General features: G+C 36.9%; 1 pseudogene; it reads left to right on the top strand.

Annotated features, from left to right (window-relative positions):
- Window positions 1–1,391: 1,391 nt before the first annotated feature.
- On the top strand, window positions 1,392–10,692 carry LOC116080531 (annotated as a pseudogene).
- The last annotated feature ends 5,980 nt before the right edge of the window (window positions 10,693–16,672 follow it).

Here is a 16,672-nt window from a genome sequence, read left to right as displayed (position 1 = left end):
GTTAACAGCGGAAGTAGGCGCCATCTTGCCATGGCGAATGCCTTTCAAGATTCACGGCTCCCCACAATCATGGATATTCTGTACTTTTTGACTAAAATCCACTTATTAGTGAGTACATATCATGCATATCTTTTTCAGTCGGAATTACCTCACTCAGTATGTTATCTTCTAGTACTAGCCTGCAAAGTTCATACTGTTGTTATTTTAATAGCTGAATAGTACTCCATTGTGTACATGAACCACATTTTCTGTATCCACTCTTGAGTTGACCGGCATCTGGCTTGTTTCCAGTTCCTGGCTATTATGAGTAAGGTTAATATGAACATAACAGAGCATGTGTCCTTGTGGTATGGTAGAAAATATTTTTGGAGCAGGACATGCCCAGGAGCAGTATAGATGATTCTTAAGGTAGAACTATTTCTAATTTTTTGAGGAAGGACTAGGATGAGTTCCAGAATGGTTGTATTAGCTTGCAATCCCCCCAGACATGGAAAAGTGTTCCTCTTTCTCCACATCTTTCTTTCCTCTTTAAGCAATCCAGTATGTGCTGTGATTGAGGTTTTTTTTTTTTTTTAATATTAACCCTTCTGATTTGTGTAAGGTGGAATCTCAGGGACATTTTGATTTGTATTTCCCTGATGATGGGATGTTGAACATTTCTTTAAGTGCTTCTTGGCCATTGGAGTTTCTTCTGTTTGAAATCTCTGCTCTGTACCCCATTTTTAATTGACTTACTTGGTTTTATGGAGTCTAACGTCTTTAGTAAATGAAAAAAGAGACTGTAGATATAAAAATAGTAAGGGATATATAGGAACATTTGGAATCTATATACAAAAAATACAGAAAAAAATTAGGAGGGAGAAGTTCATAAGTTCTCAACACAAAGAAATGATGAGTACTTAAGATAGACCTGATGCTAATTATCACAATTTGATCATTCCACATATATATGTATATAATATAAATGCACAATCATCTTATATTTAAAATTTTTAAATTATCTTAGAGGACATATATCTTTTACAAATTATTATAAAGGATGTATAGGGTAATATAGAATGTAATAGAAGTCCTAAACTGAATTCTCAGTCTTCCTTAAGACAAATATGCATGACTGCTATGAATCCTGAAATATAATAAGAACTCAGTCTTCTTCCACCCTATTTAAGTTGAAGAAGTCTAAGCATACATAGCAAATGAAATAAAGCACCATCTCTATGACAGTGACTGTTCATAATTTTGAAGTACCTTCCATCACACTCAGTATTTTGCTTGAAGGATTATAGGAAGATAGAACAGGGAGAATTGGAAATGGAGTATCACATTCAAGCCTTATCTGAAAGTGTAAGAATGATTAAAGCAAGAATAAGATTTTTTTAAAGAACACTGAAATGTCTCAGTTCCAGTGTGTCCTGGGCAGCAAGGTAAGTAGAAATCTGTTGCTCAGTTATAGTGTTCTATTTCTCCTTAGCAACTTCTTTATATGCTGGAAGAACACAGTGTCCTGTCTCATCTCAAGAGAAAAAAACAACTGACTTCTGAATTCATTCACAATGGAATGGAAGGAGAAAAGTTGAAGCCAGGAAAGGATTCTGAGTTTGATGCCAGTAGTACTGTGGAGGAAGAAAAAGCTGACGTTTGAATCAAAACTAATTTCAAAATCATATTTAGTCAAGATTAAAGAGTTTACAAGACACTTTAATATTCAAATATAAAAGATGTTTGGAAGATAATTGACCTTTCTTGCCCCAGAAAACTTATCAACTCAAGATGGATGAAAGTATTTCCTCGAAAAAGGCTTTGAGAAGAAAATTATTATAATCATTGCTTGTATTCTTCTTTATCTTCTCTACTAAGCTTTCAGAAGGATTCTAAGAATGTCTATTGGATGTGTGCAGGAAATCAACCACCTTAGACACTGGGAATCTCCAATATGTGTTTACAACAGCAAAACCCCATTTACTCAGTCATATGGGTCAATTCTAAATCTTGTTCAACTCTAGGTTACGTGATGATCACTGATTAAAATTGGTGTTGCTTGTAACCAGCTTATAAAATGTTGTAAGCAAAATTTCAAGCTGTAGAGGAAAATTCATAGCATTATAAGCATACTTTATGAACATCACCAAAATGTTATTATGTACTGCAAATTCCAGAGATCACATGATCACTCAGTCAAAGAGCATTTTGTCCTACACTGTAAAGCATGGCTTCTCCTGTGTTTATTCATGAGTGAAACAGATGATATAAGCAAACTCTCAATAAACCAAGGAAAATGGGCTTAGTCACCATTAAGGATTCTTTTCTAAGACACTTCAAATATCTCTTGAGATTAGAATAAATAAATCTTCCTAATATGTTGGCCTAACATATTAGTGGCCCCATCAGCTGACACCACAGTAATGGATAGGGGAGTCTAACAAGGGCCCACTCCTTGATGAAATCTACCAGAAACTGATGCTATCAAATGGGAAAACAAATCACTCCAGGGAGGAAGCTTCTTCTAGGTTACCTAGTCTCAAGGGGTCATCGCTAAACACTTGGGAATATAGAAACTCTATATGGACTTAACATACACATGTGTGTATGTGTGACTGTGTATACATTATGTGTGTGTATGTGTGTATGTGGTGTATTGTGTGTTTGTATATGTGGATGTGTGTGCAAAGGATGCATGTACATAACTAAAGAAGAAGTCATGAGTCAGGTTGTGGGAGTTTTGAAGATAGGGAGTTGTGGAAAAGGAGGAAGGGTAGAAATAATTTAAATGCCTTATTCACTTATGAAATGCCTCAAAATAATATTTAAATAATAAATAATTAAAATACAAGGAAAATAAAACATGATCTTTTTGATGGTGCTATAAATGCTTGATTAATATCTATATGAGGCAGTGGTTCCCAACCTGTGGTTCTTTACCCCCACATTGGGGGTTGAATTTCAGATATTCTGTGTATCAGACATTTACATTAAAATTCATAACAGTAGCAAAATTAAAGTTATGAGGTAGCAATGAAAAAATTTATGTTTGGAGCTCACCACAATGTGAGGGTCATATTAAAGGGTCACAGCATTAGGAAGTTTGAAAATCACTGATATAAGAAAGAAATGAAGTTTTGTTAAAATACATTGAGTGTAATCTAATCCAATGATGAAATATCTCACAATTTTTCTTAAAAATATGCAGTTTACACATTGTTGATATCAATTAATTCCTGTTTATGTAATTCATTTTCAGTTTATCTTCTTAAAGGATTGATTTATATAAAGATTCTAGAATTTTTATCCTTTGTTATCAATGCCCGTCTATATCTAGAGATGCCACATGAACTAAATACACAAATTAGCACAAATATGTAAGACTTTTGAAGAAATTAAACAGCCACATGTTTACCAGGAATTCTCCTCAGTATAGTTTGTATATGGCCTTCAAATTCTCTGCTATTTTTTCAACTCTAAATTCTACTGTGAGATGCAATGGAAATGTATGAGGTCATGATATAATGTCTTAGCTCTTCCTTAAAGCCATTTGTGTTCCCGTATCTTAGTTTCATCAGATTCCCAGAAAATATTGTCTTCTTAATTGGTATGCTAGCATCCTCCTGTCTCCATCCGTGCTTGCACTGACAGCCATGTTTATTTTTCATAGCTGAGACTTCCACTTTTATATTCATCAGATCTGATAACCGATTTTGTGTTTTGTTATTATTTGTACATTGTGTTCTGTTAGGCTTCTCTAAACCTTGTGTTTTAATCTTATTCTTTCTATCTCTTATTTTTCTTCTTTATGTGACTTCATATTTTTTATCAAAACAATTGTCACTGAATTTTTTCTGCTTGTATTATCATTCAAATATTCCTGAATTTTAACTTCTATAAATTTTTAAAGTCTATCTAGAGAATGAATTATTTATTGCCTATATCTTTGCGGAAAGCTGCATTTTGCACTGTACTGTCCACATATTTCTTGATCAACCCACTGTTGGATTTATCATTTTGTAGGTAGGACTGCTCTAGTCTGGTTGATACACTCAAGCAGTTTGGGTGCCTTGCCAACTAGTCTGGTACACTGGTTATAACAATGCCGAAGAGAATCTGGAAAAGATTACAAAGGGCTTTTTTAATATCAATACTTACAACTTCAGCATAAGAATCACCTGATGGAAATGAACAAAGGCACAGAAAACAAACAGGGTCTATCCAAACAGCTGTTCAAATTCAAACTTAAAGCAGATGTCAATTTAGAAACAAGAAAACATTCTGCAGCATAAAAGACCAACCATTCAAAAATAGCTGAGAATGAAAAGACTTCCAATTTCCCACCTTACATCTTAAAAGCTTTGGGGATTCTCAGAAATCTATTTTAAATAAGTAATGAATGACATTGGCATCATTAAACAAGAGACAGTAATGTATTTTAACACGTGAGACATATATATAATGGAACAATTAGAGTAACTATTGTATACTCTTAAAATACAATAAGAAATGAAGAAAAACAATGGAAAGACTAAAGAAAGAAAAATGCCAGTCAAGTCAGAGGAAAAAGACTGTGAGTGTCTACATTGTACATAACAGCAGTTCTTAAAGTAAAAAGGACAAAGGCTATGAAATTGGTCATCATAACTGCTAGTAGTTTTCAGTGTTCTTTATTTTATATATATATTCATTGAGGATTTCAGCCAAAGTAGGATGGTATTATATATTACATAAAAAAGCACATTGCTCTAGTTTTTAAGTATTGGCTAAGTTACAATTCATTTTGTTGCATGAATACAGTTTGCATATCTCTTTTTAAGCCCACTTTCATATATTTAACATGTTTTATTACTAGCCTGAATGGAACAGTAGCTATCCTATTTGTTTACCTATCAGATTCCTGTTAAGCATGAATCTTATAAATATCCTAATACAATAAATTCAATTCATTGTAACATATTCTTTTATATTAATATGATATATTATACTATTTGTACTTGCATTTAAACATTTTACCATAATACTTTTTTTTTTTTTTTTGGTTTTTTGAGACAGGGTTCTTCTGTGTAGCCCTGGCTTTTTTACATATCATGTCAAATTATGGAAATTTTTGAATAAATAAGAAATCTAGAAATAATATTTCTGCATCTATTTCAAAATGTGTATGTAGTATTTTCTTCAACCTATAAAAATTAGATTTGTGATTGAACATATATTAACTTTGCCTCTTTACATAGTTCACTTATATTTTAACTCTAAAGGTTAATTTCATTGTTATCAGTAATAAATTTTATCAATTTTTAACAATGGAACTTGTTAATTTTCTTTAGTCTTACTAATTATTACTATATTAGAAGATTATTGTTGGGCATGGGCCTGGTGGTCTTATGTATTCAATGCTAAATACAAGTCCCCAAGTTCTGGTTGCCCCCAATGAGGTGATCCTCAAGTACACTGGGTGATGCTTTGCAAACCCTGCTCTCCAATTTAAAGTTAATTGGTTGTTAAAAGGCTAGAACCTGAGATTGGGCACGAGGAAGAGAAAGGAGAGAAGTGAGGATCCAGTAAGGAGTCTGAAGAGATACCAGTGGAGGAGGAGAAAGGCTAAGAGAGGAGAAGCCTGCCATGTTAGGAGATAGACCATGGGCATGTGCTCAGGAGAAACACCACGTAACAAGGAATATATGACTGAGAAGCAAGTTAGAATAGCTCAAAATGGGTCCAGTCTAGGCAAGTTAGAATAGCTCAAAATGGGTCCAGTCTAGGCTTACAATTTGTAAATAAAATATCAGGATTGTGTGTCTTTTTATATGGGATAGATAGAATATATAATTCATTTTACAGATTATAAATTTCTTTTAATAAACTATTCTACATCTGAAGTAGTTAAGCAGTATACCACAGTTCTATTTCAACCCTATAGCATACCCTACTTGATTATATGTTCTATCACTTTTAATAAGATAATAAAAATCATTTGTGACATGGGAAATATAAACCAATTAGATTTCAAAAATGAGGAAAAAAGATTGTCTTCTATCAATACATTATAAAAGTTTAGCAAGTTGCTTACAGAATTTATTGTTTTAAAGAAGAATGCTATCGTGTATAGTGGTCTATACCTGTTATTCCAGCACTTGGAAGCCAGAACAGAACTGAGGATTAAAAGCCAGCCTTGGCTACATGCTGAAGTTAAGGCAAGTCTGGGCAACATAGGGAAATTATATGGTACTATTTAGCTGTACAGAAAAGTGAAGCTTTCAGTTAAGTGGATAGAGCCAGAAAATATATTGACTGAGATAACCCAGACCCAGAAAGACAAGACGTGTTTTCTCTTGTCAATAGTTCCTCGCTCCAGATTTTCTGATGTGAATATATAAGCTGAAATCAGGAAAGTAAAAAGATCCCATGGGGGGGCATGGTTAGATCTAGAGAGGGGAGCAGAGTGATAGAATACAAAAAACAGGAAGGATGAAGTGGGGAGAATGGGAGGAGCTTTACCTAAGGAAGTGGGAGGGAAGTCAGTAAAGGAGGGGAAGGCAGAGAGAAGAATAACACAAAGGATATGTGAAACAGTCATTTGAACAATATTATTTTTATTTACCAAAAACTATACATAATAAGGGTCTGTACATGTATTCATATATTATTGAAATAAAGTTATGCCATTTGAACTGACAAGAGCCACAGACGAGCTAATAAAACTATGTCTGGGCATAAGAAAGATCCTCTCAAGCTGTTGGTCAGGAAAAGCCAAGAGATTCCAAAAACAATATAGGCTACAGTCTTTATCCTTGGTTGTCACTCAGAACTTCAAAGTAAATATCTATTGCTGAGTACACTACATACTTCAAACATAGACTCAAAAGGATTTTAGCTGCATCTGACCTGAAAGCTTCTTTCCAAGGACTACTTTTCATAGAACCCGAAGTACTATGCAAGCTACTAAGGGAAGAGCATAACCAATAGTTTTAATTAGCTGTGGTGCCCATGAATCACACCAAGGACTACCCTACTGATTCCATTTTACTAAACTAGCATAATTTCTAATTACATTCTAAAAGCATACCCTTATACTGACAGAGAAATGCAGATCCCAGCTCTAACCAAATAGGCTTCTCATTTCAACAGACTGAGAAACTCACATAAGGTCGAAATGTAGAGTGCCTAACCCCAACACATCTACAGTATAATTCCTGCATCTAGGGCTCAGGGAACATTGAATAAGAGGTGAGCTTCACCTGTAATACCTCAACAGTATGCTTACCTAATCAAGACCTTAAGATCCAGTAGATATGCTAATGTGGAAGAGGCAAGACTCACAGAGAACCATAGGCAACTAAAGGATGCTGAGGAAAGCTGCAGTAGTACTCTCTCAAGGAGGGAACCATACTTGTGTATATCAAGAGCTCAGCTCTGACATCATGTAAGTGCAACACTGAGTGAACACATCAGTTGTGTTTCTATACTTATGCATAAATATATGCGTATATAACAGTAACAATTAGGTAGAAGGAGGCCAGGAGTTTGGGAGGGAACAGGGGGTGAGGTTGTGAAAGGAGTTGAGGAAGGAAAGGGAATGGGGAGAAATGATATGTTTATATTTTAATAAAAATGCTAATAAAAATGAAAGTCAAAGAAAACATAAATAATGTACATAAACCAAAAATAGTAAAGGTAAAGAAAATGAAAAAAAAATGTGGAGAATAAGACATAACTAAAATAGAAATATATTAATATGTTCTGATATAATTACTACAGAATAAAATATATTACTAAGTAACTTTATTATTAAAGTAACTCTGGTGTCTGATAACTATTTCTCTGACAGGATATACTCTCCTTACTAAAAATACAATAAAAAAATTTAAAATATAAATGTTCAAATGTGCAATATTGTTATTGTGTGTGCATTTTATTTTTCTTCAAGATGACTATGTGAGCTTACAAGAATGAGTAGGGAATATATACATGTGTATATATATATATATACACATAAAGAGAGAGGGGGGGATGGGGAAGAGGTTCAGAATACATGCAAAACTGTTCTTTCCTAATAAACTTATTACTCTCAGCTTCCATATTCTGAATGCCAGTGCACTTAAAGGTCAGACTGTATAGTCACTTCCCATTTGTTCTTTGAATGCCCTCTCTATGCAGTTCATCTCCAGCTCCTGTCCTGCTTTCATCCTCCCATCCTACTTCAATTTCTGTTGCTGTAATAAAAAGCCACATCCAAAGGCAACTTTAGAGCAGATGGGCTTATTTGATTTACAATTTCAGGTTGCATTGTCTCATTGGTAAGGAGTTAAGGCAGGGATATGAGTATTTGTAGCACATCGAAGTCAAGAACAAAACTAATGGCCCATGTCACCTTCTCACTTCCTCACCTCTCTGCTACTTTTCTCTACTCTATGTAGTTCAGGATCCAGCCACGGGAATGGGGCTGTCTATAGTGGGATGAGTTAATTAATAATTAAAAACACCCTCCTACTCACACTTACAAACCCTCAAACCAACCTAATCTAGTTAACTCCTCAAATGACTCTATAGTGTGGCAAGTTGGCACTTCCAACTAACCATTTCACTTCCCAAGCATATTTTCCTATTAATTTGACCCACTCTGAACCATCCATATTAGCATCTGGCCCACCTCCAAATCCTATTATTTATAAGTTAGAGCAAAGCCCAATTTTATTTCTACAGGTTACTTAGATTGTTTCTGATTGACCACAACATTAAAGAACTGAAGTAACTTACAGCCACTAAAAGTTACTTTAATGTAGAAAGGAACAGCAGACAGACAAATGTCCCATGAATAAACACCAGTCATAAACATGAAGATATGCTTAAAGAGCAATGAGAGCCCCAGGAAATGTAGCTGCAAATTACACTAGTGGGCACAAAGTAGAGGTGACAAAACAGATACAAAAGATGTCAAAAGTCTCCCTGATACACACATAATTTCCACTGAAACAGTAGGTTTTTTTTCCTTTTCAACTCTAATCACTTTATATTTTAACAGGTAATATGGAGGGGGGCTAGAATATCTCCAGTGACTTAGTGGTTAAGAGCTCTTGCTGCTCTTTCAGAGGACCTGGCTTTGATTCCCAGCACCCACACTGGATGACTCATAACCACTTGTAACTAACTACAGTGGATCTGATGCCCTCATCTGGCCTCAGTGGGTTCCTAAAAAACGTGTCGGCACACAAACATTATACATAAATATGCACATAAACATAATAAATGTTTCTTTTAAAAAGATATCATCCTTGGAGTTTCTGCTGGGCAAAAACGCTGCTGTCAAGATGGAACATCTAAACCAGTAATCCAAGGACCAGACTCTCAGTCCACAAAGCATGATCTCCATCTGTCCAATCTATGGCAAATGTGTCAAAGTATCTTTCAAGCTCTCCCCTTACTGTGGCAAGGCTCTGCCTGTAGAGGAGGATGGAGGCACCCAGACTGACGTTATGCCTCTGTGTCATCATCCTTTGAAGCTCCAGAAGAGAGCTGAAGTCCAGTTCTGAAACCTCTCTCAAGAAAGTGAGATGATCACACACTGTCAGTTCTCTCCCAACCTCCTTCCACTCTGACTGTGACAGTTCTGAGTCCAGTGATACTTCGAGTTTTCCTGAGAGAGCCACAAGCACCTGAGTTAGACCCCTGACTCCCAAAGGCAACCCACTTTGGACCAGGCTGATCCCTCAGACCCTGAAATGGAGCCTAGTGATCACCTCACTTCAGGCTTTGCCTGTAGGAATAGAAATTACAGACCAGAATGGAAAGCACTGAATATTCAAGACCCTGAAGACTCAGAAAGATCAAGGCATTTTCTATGAAGATGAACCCATTATTGCTGTCCTCTATGAATGAAAGACACAGGAACAGAGATTCTCACTCAAACTGGACTCCAAGGATGGGCTCCTTTTCAATGAGAAGAACTTCTTTCAGAGATCAGCCAAAAGAAGCAGTGGTTGGTCCTGCTCCTGGACATCCCTAACTCTATTAGCGTTGGCATTCACCAGGACAAGTACTGGTTCCTGGTGTTCCTCAGACAGCCATAGATGATAACCTGAAACATGTGGTATCAACGAGATGTGTGTTGCACACAGTGGCCTGAAGGCTGCTAGATGTTCTGGAGTTTCTCCATGAAAACAAGTATATTCAAAGGAAGCTGACAGCTGATGTCTTTTTGAATCCAGAGGTTCTGAGCCAGGTGACCCTGGTGGCATATGGCTTCACCTACCACTACTGTCCAGGTGGCAAACACATGGCCTACAAAGAAGGAGGCAGCAGAAGTCCACATGAGAGGGACATGAAGTTCATTAGCATGGATGTGAGCAAGGAATGTGTGCCGTCCCACCACAGCAATCTCCAGACCTTGGACTACTGTATGCTAAAGTAGCATTATGGGTCCCTGCCACGGATAAACTGCCTTCCCAACAAAGAGAAACTAACTAGGCAAACGCAGAGGTATCTGGACAGCTGTGAGCCTCATGTGGGACAGTGTGGCTACTCAAACAGGGCCTCAGAGACTCTGCAGAAGTACTGAAGTTGGTGATGGGTCTCAATTATGAGGAGAAACCACTCTATGCCATGATGAGAAACAAGCTAGAATCTCTGCGGTAGAATATGCGGGTGTCACCCTATGACTCCCTGGACTTCACAGAAACCAAGACAGAAAAAACAGGAACCATGGTGTGGTGAAGGAAGATCTAGAGAGAGGAACAGCAGGATACAGGTGCTATGCGGAAGGGCTAGCCTTTAACTGGGGAGAGAGAAGAGATGACAAGTCAGAAGGAGAGTGATAAAAGGGGAAAAATAACATGAAGGATGTTTTCAAAAGCCACAATGAATTATATTTTATAATTACCCAAATGTACATATAATACATATAAGTATCTGTGTATATATGCATATGTAATTTAAGTGAAGTCACAACACTTGGGGTGATAACTAAAACCCCAGAACCAGTTTGAATGGTTAGACAGGAAAGTCCAAGAGACTCCCAAAATGATATACGCTATTGTCCATGTCCTTGGTTGCCTCCCAGAGGTTGAAGGTAAATTTCTATTGCTGAGAATACTATCTACCTCAGACACAGAACTAGAAGGAATCAAGCTGGACTTGACCTAAAATCCTCCAACCCAAGAACTAGCCTTCCTAGCACTGGGAGGTGCTGTACAAACTGCCAAAGGAGGTACCCAGGTGTAGTACCTATGAACCAAAATAGTAACCAGAATGGTACAATAGTGGCTCTTGTACCTTGATGGTCACCAACAGCTGTCTAATTAGACTCAAGGTCCACTCAACAGGAGAGAAATCATGCCTAATATAAGAAAGCTAGCCAAGAACCCAGGGATAGTGAGGTCTTGGATTTCAGAGAAGATCTACTGTTCTAACAGGAATATTCTTACCTACATTATAAATACTTATTCTTATATCCACAAATAAGTATTCCTCTCATTTCTCATTAAAGAATCTTCTCTTTACAACAGAGAGACCATTACAACAAAGAAAGACACAACTGGATAGACTGCAAAGAGCACCTGACTGTGAGGTATGCAGCCCAATTACTGCATCTCCAACACAACCTACTCCTAAGACTCAGAAAACATCTCAGAAGTAGGGGGAAGCAAAAATATAAAACCCAGAATACCAGAACACATGATATGGGTTTTTTTCTAGATATTGCAGGCTAGCTACACACATGAAATCATAACAATATAGCTGCCTAAACAAGATCTAAATGATGACAATACTGGCTGACATGTCAATGTGGATTAAGACATCTCACAGGACTCCACCCATAGATGAAAAGCTACAGGCAATTAAGGACATCTGAGAGAGGGAGAACTAGTTTTCCCCAGGAATATGCTCCCTAATTGGTTATCCAATACCAAAGTGGTCAGCCATGGAAGTATATACATGAAAGCAATGTGCAATAAGAAATAGAATCAACAGATTGCACTTATATTTTTGTGTATTTATATCTATATATGAAATAAGTAGATATATTGAATACATAGATACTTAGAATAATATTTGAAAGAGAGGTCATGGACTTTAGAAAAAGTGGGGGTTGGGAGGAAGTTAGAGGGAGGAGGGGAAGATTATGTAATTACATTTTAACTAAAAATAAAATATTTTAGTTCCACCCATTTACCTGCAAATTTCATGAAGTCATTGTTTCTAATTGCTGCATATTAATTCATTGTGTATATATACCACATTTTTGTATGCATTCTTCTGTTGAGGGGCATCTGAATTGTTTCCCAACTCATCATTTAGATCTTGTTTAGGCAGTATATTGCTCCTGGCTATTAAAAATAAGGCTGCTATGAACATAGTGGAGCATGTGTTCTTGTTATGTGATGGAACATCTTTTGGATATATGCCTAGGAGCTGGGTCTTCAGGTAGAACTATATCTAATTTTGTAAGGAACCACCAGACTGATTTCCAAAGTGATTTAACTAGTTTGCAGTCCCACCAGTAATGGAGGAGTGTTCCTATTTCTCTACATCCTCTTCAATACCTGCTGTCACCTGCATTTTTTATCTTAGCCACTCTGACTGGTGTGAGGTGGATTTTGATTTGCATTTTCTTGATGACTAAGGATGTTGAACATTTCTTTAAGTGTTTCTCAGCCATTTGAGATTCCTTGGTTGAGAATTCACTATTTAGCCCTGTACTCTGCTTTTTAATAGGGTTATTTGGTTCTGGAGAGTCTGTATTCTTGAGTTCCTTGTATATTTTGGATATTAGCTCTCTATAAGATGTAGAGTTAGTAAATATCTTTTTCCTATCTGTGGGTTGCCATTTTGTCCTATTGCTAGTGTCCTTGTTTTACAGAAATTTTTCAATTTTATGAGGTCCCATTTGTTGATTGTTGTTCTTAAAGCATAAGACATTGGTGTTCTGTTCTGGAAATTTTCCCCTATGCCCAAGTATTCGAGAATCTTACTTCCTTTTTTATTAGATTCAATATATCTGGTTTTATGTGGAGGTCTTTGATCCACTTGGGTTTGAGCTTTGTGCACGGAGATAGGTATGGATCAATTTTCATTCTTCTACATGCAGACCACCAGTTGAACCAGCACCATTTGTTGAAAATGCTGTCTTTTCTCCACTGAATGGTTTTAGCTTCTTTGTCAAAGTTCAAGTGACCATATGTGTTGATCTACTTGCCTGTTTCTGTACCAATACCATGCAGTTTTTATCACTATTCCTCTATAGAATAGACTGAGGTTAGGGATGGTGATTTCCCCCAGAAGTTTTTAATATTGTTGAGAATAGTTTTTGCTATCCTAGGTTTTTTGTTATTCCAACTGAATTTGAGAATTGATCATTCTAAGTCTATGAAGAACTGAGTTGGAATTTTGAAGGGAATTGCACTGAATCTGTAGATTGCTTTTGAAATCTGCAGGAGATATGATATAGGTACAGAGGGTTAGGAAATCAAATAAAAAGAGGAACTGGGAGTAGCCACTGGAGTGTCCCAGACACCAGAGAAAAGTGAGGCTCCCGGGACCCAATGTGATTGACTTTAGACATAGTGCGCAGGGTAGGAGGAGATAGAGCCTGCAGTAGATAGGCATAGCCCCTGGTGAAGGGATGGGGCTATCCACCCATCCTGAAGGTTGTTTTAACCCAGAAAAGTTCCTGTCCAAAGGAAGAACAGAGACCAAAAAAAAAAAAAAAAATGGAACAGGGACTGAAGAAAGGGCCATCCGGGGAATGGCCCCACCTAGGGATACATCATGTCTGTAGATATCAAACCTAGCACTGTTGGAGTGGTCAAGAGGCACTTGCGAACTGGAACCAAGTGTGGCAGTTCATGAGGAGGTCCAGCCAGAAAATGACCAATGCAGAAGTGGATGCTTGGAGCCAACCATCAGGCTGAACTCAGGGAACCTGGTGTGTGAGCTGGCAGAAGGACTGGAGGAGCAGGGGGCTATTGCAACCCCATTGGAAGAACAACATAGGCTGAACTGACCACCCAGTTCACTCTGAGACTAAATTACCAACCAAGGAGTGTACCTAGCGAGATCTATGGCTCCAGATACACATGTAGCAAAGGATGCCCTTGCCGGACAGCAATAGGAAGGGAGGTCCTTGGTTCTGGGGAAATTTGGTGCCCCAGAGCAGGAGGATGCTGGAGCAATGGGACTGGAGAGTGGCAGAGGAGGGGCACTCCCATACAGGCAACAGGGAGCAAGGAGGGCAGATGTATGATGGGGGAGTAGTGGAGGGGTAACGGGGAAGTGGTATATCATGGGATGAGGGATTGGTGGAGGGAGTAATCCTGAAGTGAGATATCATTTGAGATGTAAATGAATGGAATGATTAATAATATAAAAGAAAAAATATTTTTAAAGTGAGTTGTTCACTTACACAAAAGTATTTGTAGGATAATGATCTTGAAATATCTCACCTATTTGTGGTAAATTATTCTTTATAATTAATTTAATACAGGCTATCACCAATGCTATTGATTATTCTTCAGAAGCTATGGTTAAGAATTTATTCAGCCATAGAAAATGGAGAGTTTATGCTGCAACTGACTAGGACACTTTATCCCTACTATATAGCTACTATACATTTTGAAATTGTTTTGTATTCTGTGGGGAAAGAAAAGGAATCATCATTTTTTACCAATCTGTAAAACCACAAGCTACCATAATACCTTATTTGGAATGACATGCCCACCAGTGCAAGAGTAGCATAAACAAGATGTAGGAACCAGCTAATCTCTGGTTGAATTTAAGTCCCATTCTGCAAGATGTAACCTATACCTAGCACCATTGTTTGTCCAAGAACTTATGACTAGACAGGTCATAGCTCCTAAGGGACAACCTACTATTATTCTGTTATATGGGCATAGTATTAAACTATCTTCTAGAACTTATCTTTATATCCATCAATAATGTATCTTTCAACCACATTTTAAAGAAGCTCCAATTTTTTTATTAGATATTTTCTTTATTTACATGTCATATGATTTTTCTTTTCCCAGTTTTCTCTCCCAGGAGCAAACAAACAAACAAACAAACAAAAACAACATGAATAAACCCCTGTTGGCTCCCCCCTCCCCATGCTTGCCACCCCACCCTCTCCCACTTATTGGCCCTGGCATTCCCCTACACTGGGGCACAGAACCTTCACAGGGCCAAGGGCCTCTCCTCCCATTGATGATTGATTTTGCAGTCCTCTACTATACACATGCTGCCAGAACAATCACCAGATGGTTTAGTGCAGTTTTATCAAACCTTTAAGGAAGACCTAATATCAATACTCCTCAAACTATTCCACAAAATAGAAACTGAGGGCACTCTACCCAATTGGTTCTATGAAGCCACAATTACTCTTATCCCTAAACCACACAAAGACCTAATGAAGAAAGAAAACTCCAATTTTCAATATATGGTGGTTAACAGAGACCCACAATTGCCCAAGGTGAGAGAACAAAAATTTTCAGAATCTCCAGCTCTAAAAAGGACATCTATATCATATCCCTTCCTCCAAAAGCTTGTAGGATGGAGAAACTCTAAGAGTCAGAGGTAATAAATGAATAAAAAACAGTGTCCTCCAAAACGGCAACCAACAAATCAAACAAGATTGGGAAAAGATCTTTAGAGGGCTAATATCCAATATATACAAAGAACTCAAGACGTTAGACTCCATGTATATATACATGCATACATATATTCAAACTTGCATACATACAAAACAAAACTCTTTGTGGGTTTTCTGGGTATCAATTGATTCCACCAAATAAGTAATTTCTTCACACCCTTTCAGCTAAGTTTCTTCTTAGGAGGCAGCTGTGATAAAATATCTTCAAAGTCCTTTGAAAGCCTATTCTTTACCAGGAATACTAAGAAAAGATGGCTTTAAAGCCATAGGATGTCCATTTGTTTATCCAAAGGGCTATGAAGTATGTCTTTCAACTTTCTCTAGTTTTAATGCAGGATTTTATAGTTACAACATTTTGTTTCATATCTAGACTCAAAATGTCAGTACCTTGTTTTACCCTAAGGTCCTTTCCTAGGAAAAATTATCTTTTGCTAACCGAAATACAGTGAATTTCTTTTGTTGCTGTTTTACAAACCTATTAAGCTCCAGCACCTATGTTACCTTAAACCTTTGTTTAAAAATAATATAGTTTTAATATTTTGCTCATTGAATATTTTGCATATCTTTCAACACAAAGAAAACAAAACCACAAGTATGCCTGAAACTTCTCTTAGCAAAATTCATAGGTTAATTAAGTAAATATATTTTCCAGTTCAGCAAAATGATAGTGATAGTAAGTTTTCTGACACTACATAACAAAGGTCATATATTTGCCACACTAATGTAACAATTCCTACATATTCTGATAGCCTTGGCTAGGAGTCTTTCTAGGATACTTTTAGATATCATAAATAATCTCATCAAATTACTTCTTGGTTTAACTCACAAACTAACTTGTAGAATTAAGCCTTAATGACCTCCAGGTTATACAAGTTCCAATAATCAGTGCTTTAGGGTTTTAAAAATGAGTCTCACCTCTGATGCTTAAAAGTAATATTCTAGTTGTTTTTACCCTAACTGCTTAACTAAAAATAATTGTTCTATTATGATCACACATTAAGTAGGATGATGTCTTAAGGCAATAATACAAGATACAATGCATGGGCTGAA

This window comes from Mastomys coucha, unplaced genomic scaffold, assembly GCF_008632895.1.
Source record: "Mastomys coucha isolate ucsf_1 unplaced genomic scaffold, UCSF_Mcou_1 pScaffold6, whole genome shotgun sequence".
NCBI classification, from domain to species: Eukaryota; Metazoa; Chordata; class Mammalia; order Rodentia; family Muridae; genus Mastomys; species Mastomys coucha.
The sequence above is the reverse complement of the archived record's forward strand: the minus strand, read 5'-3'. Positions and strand labels throughout refer to the sequence as shown.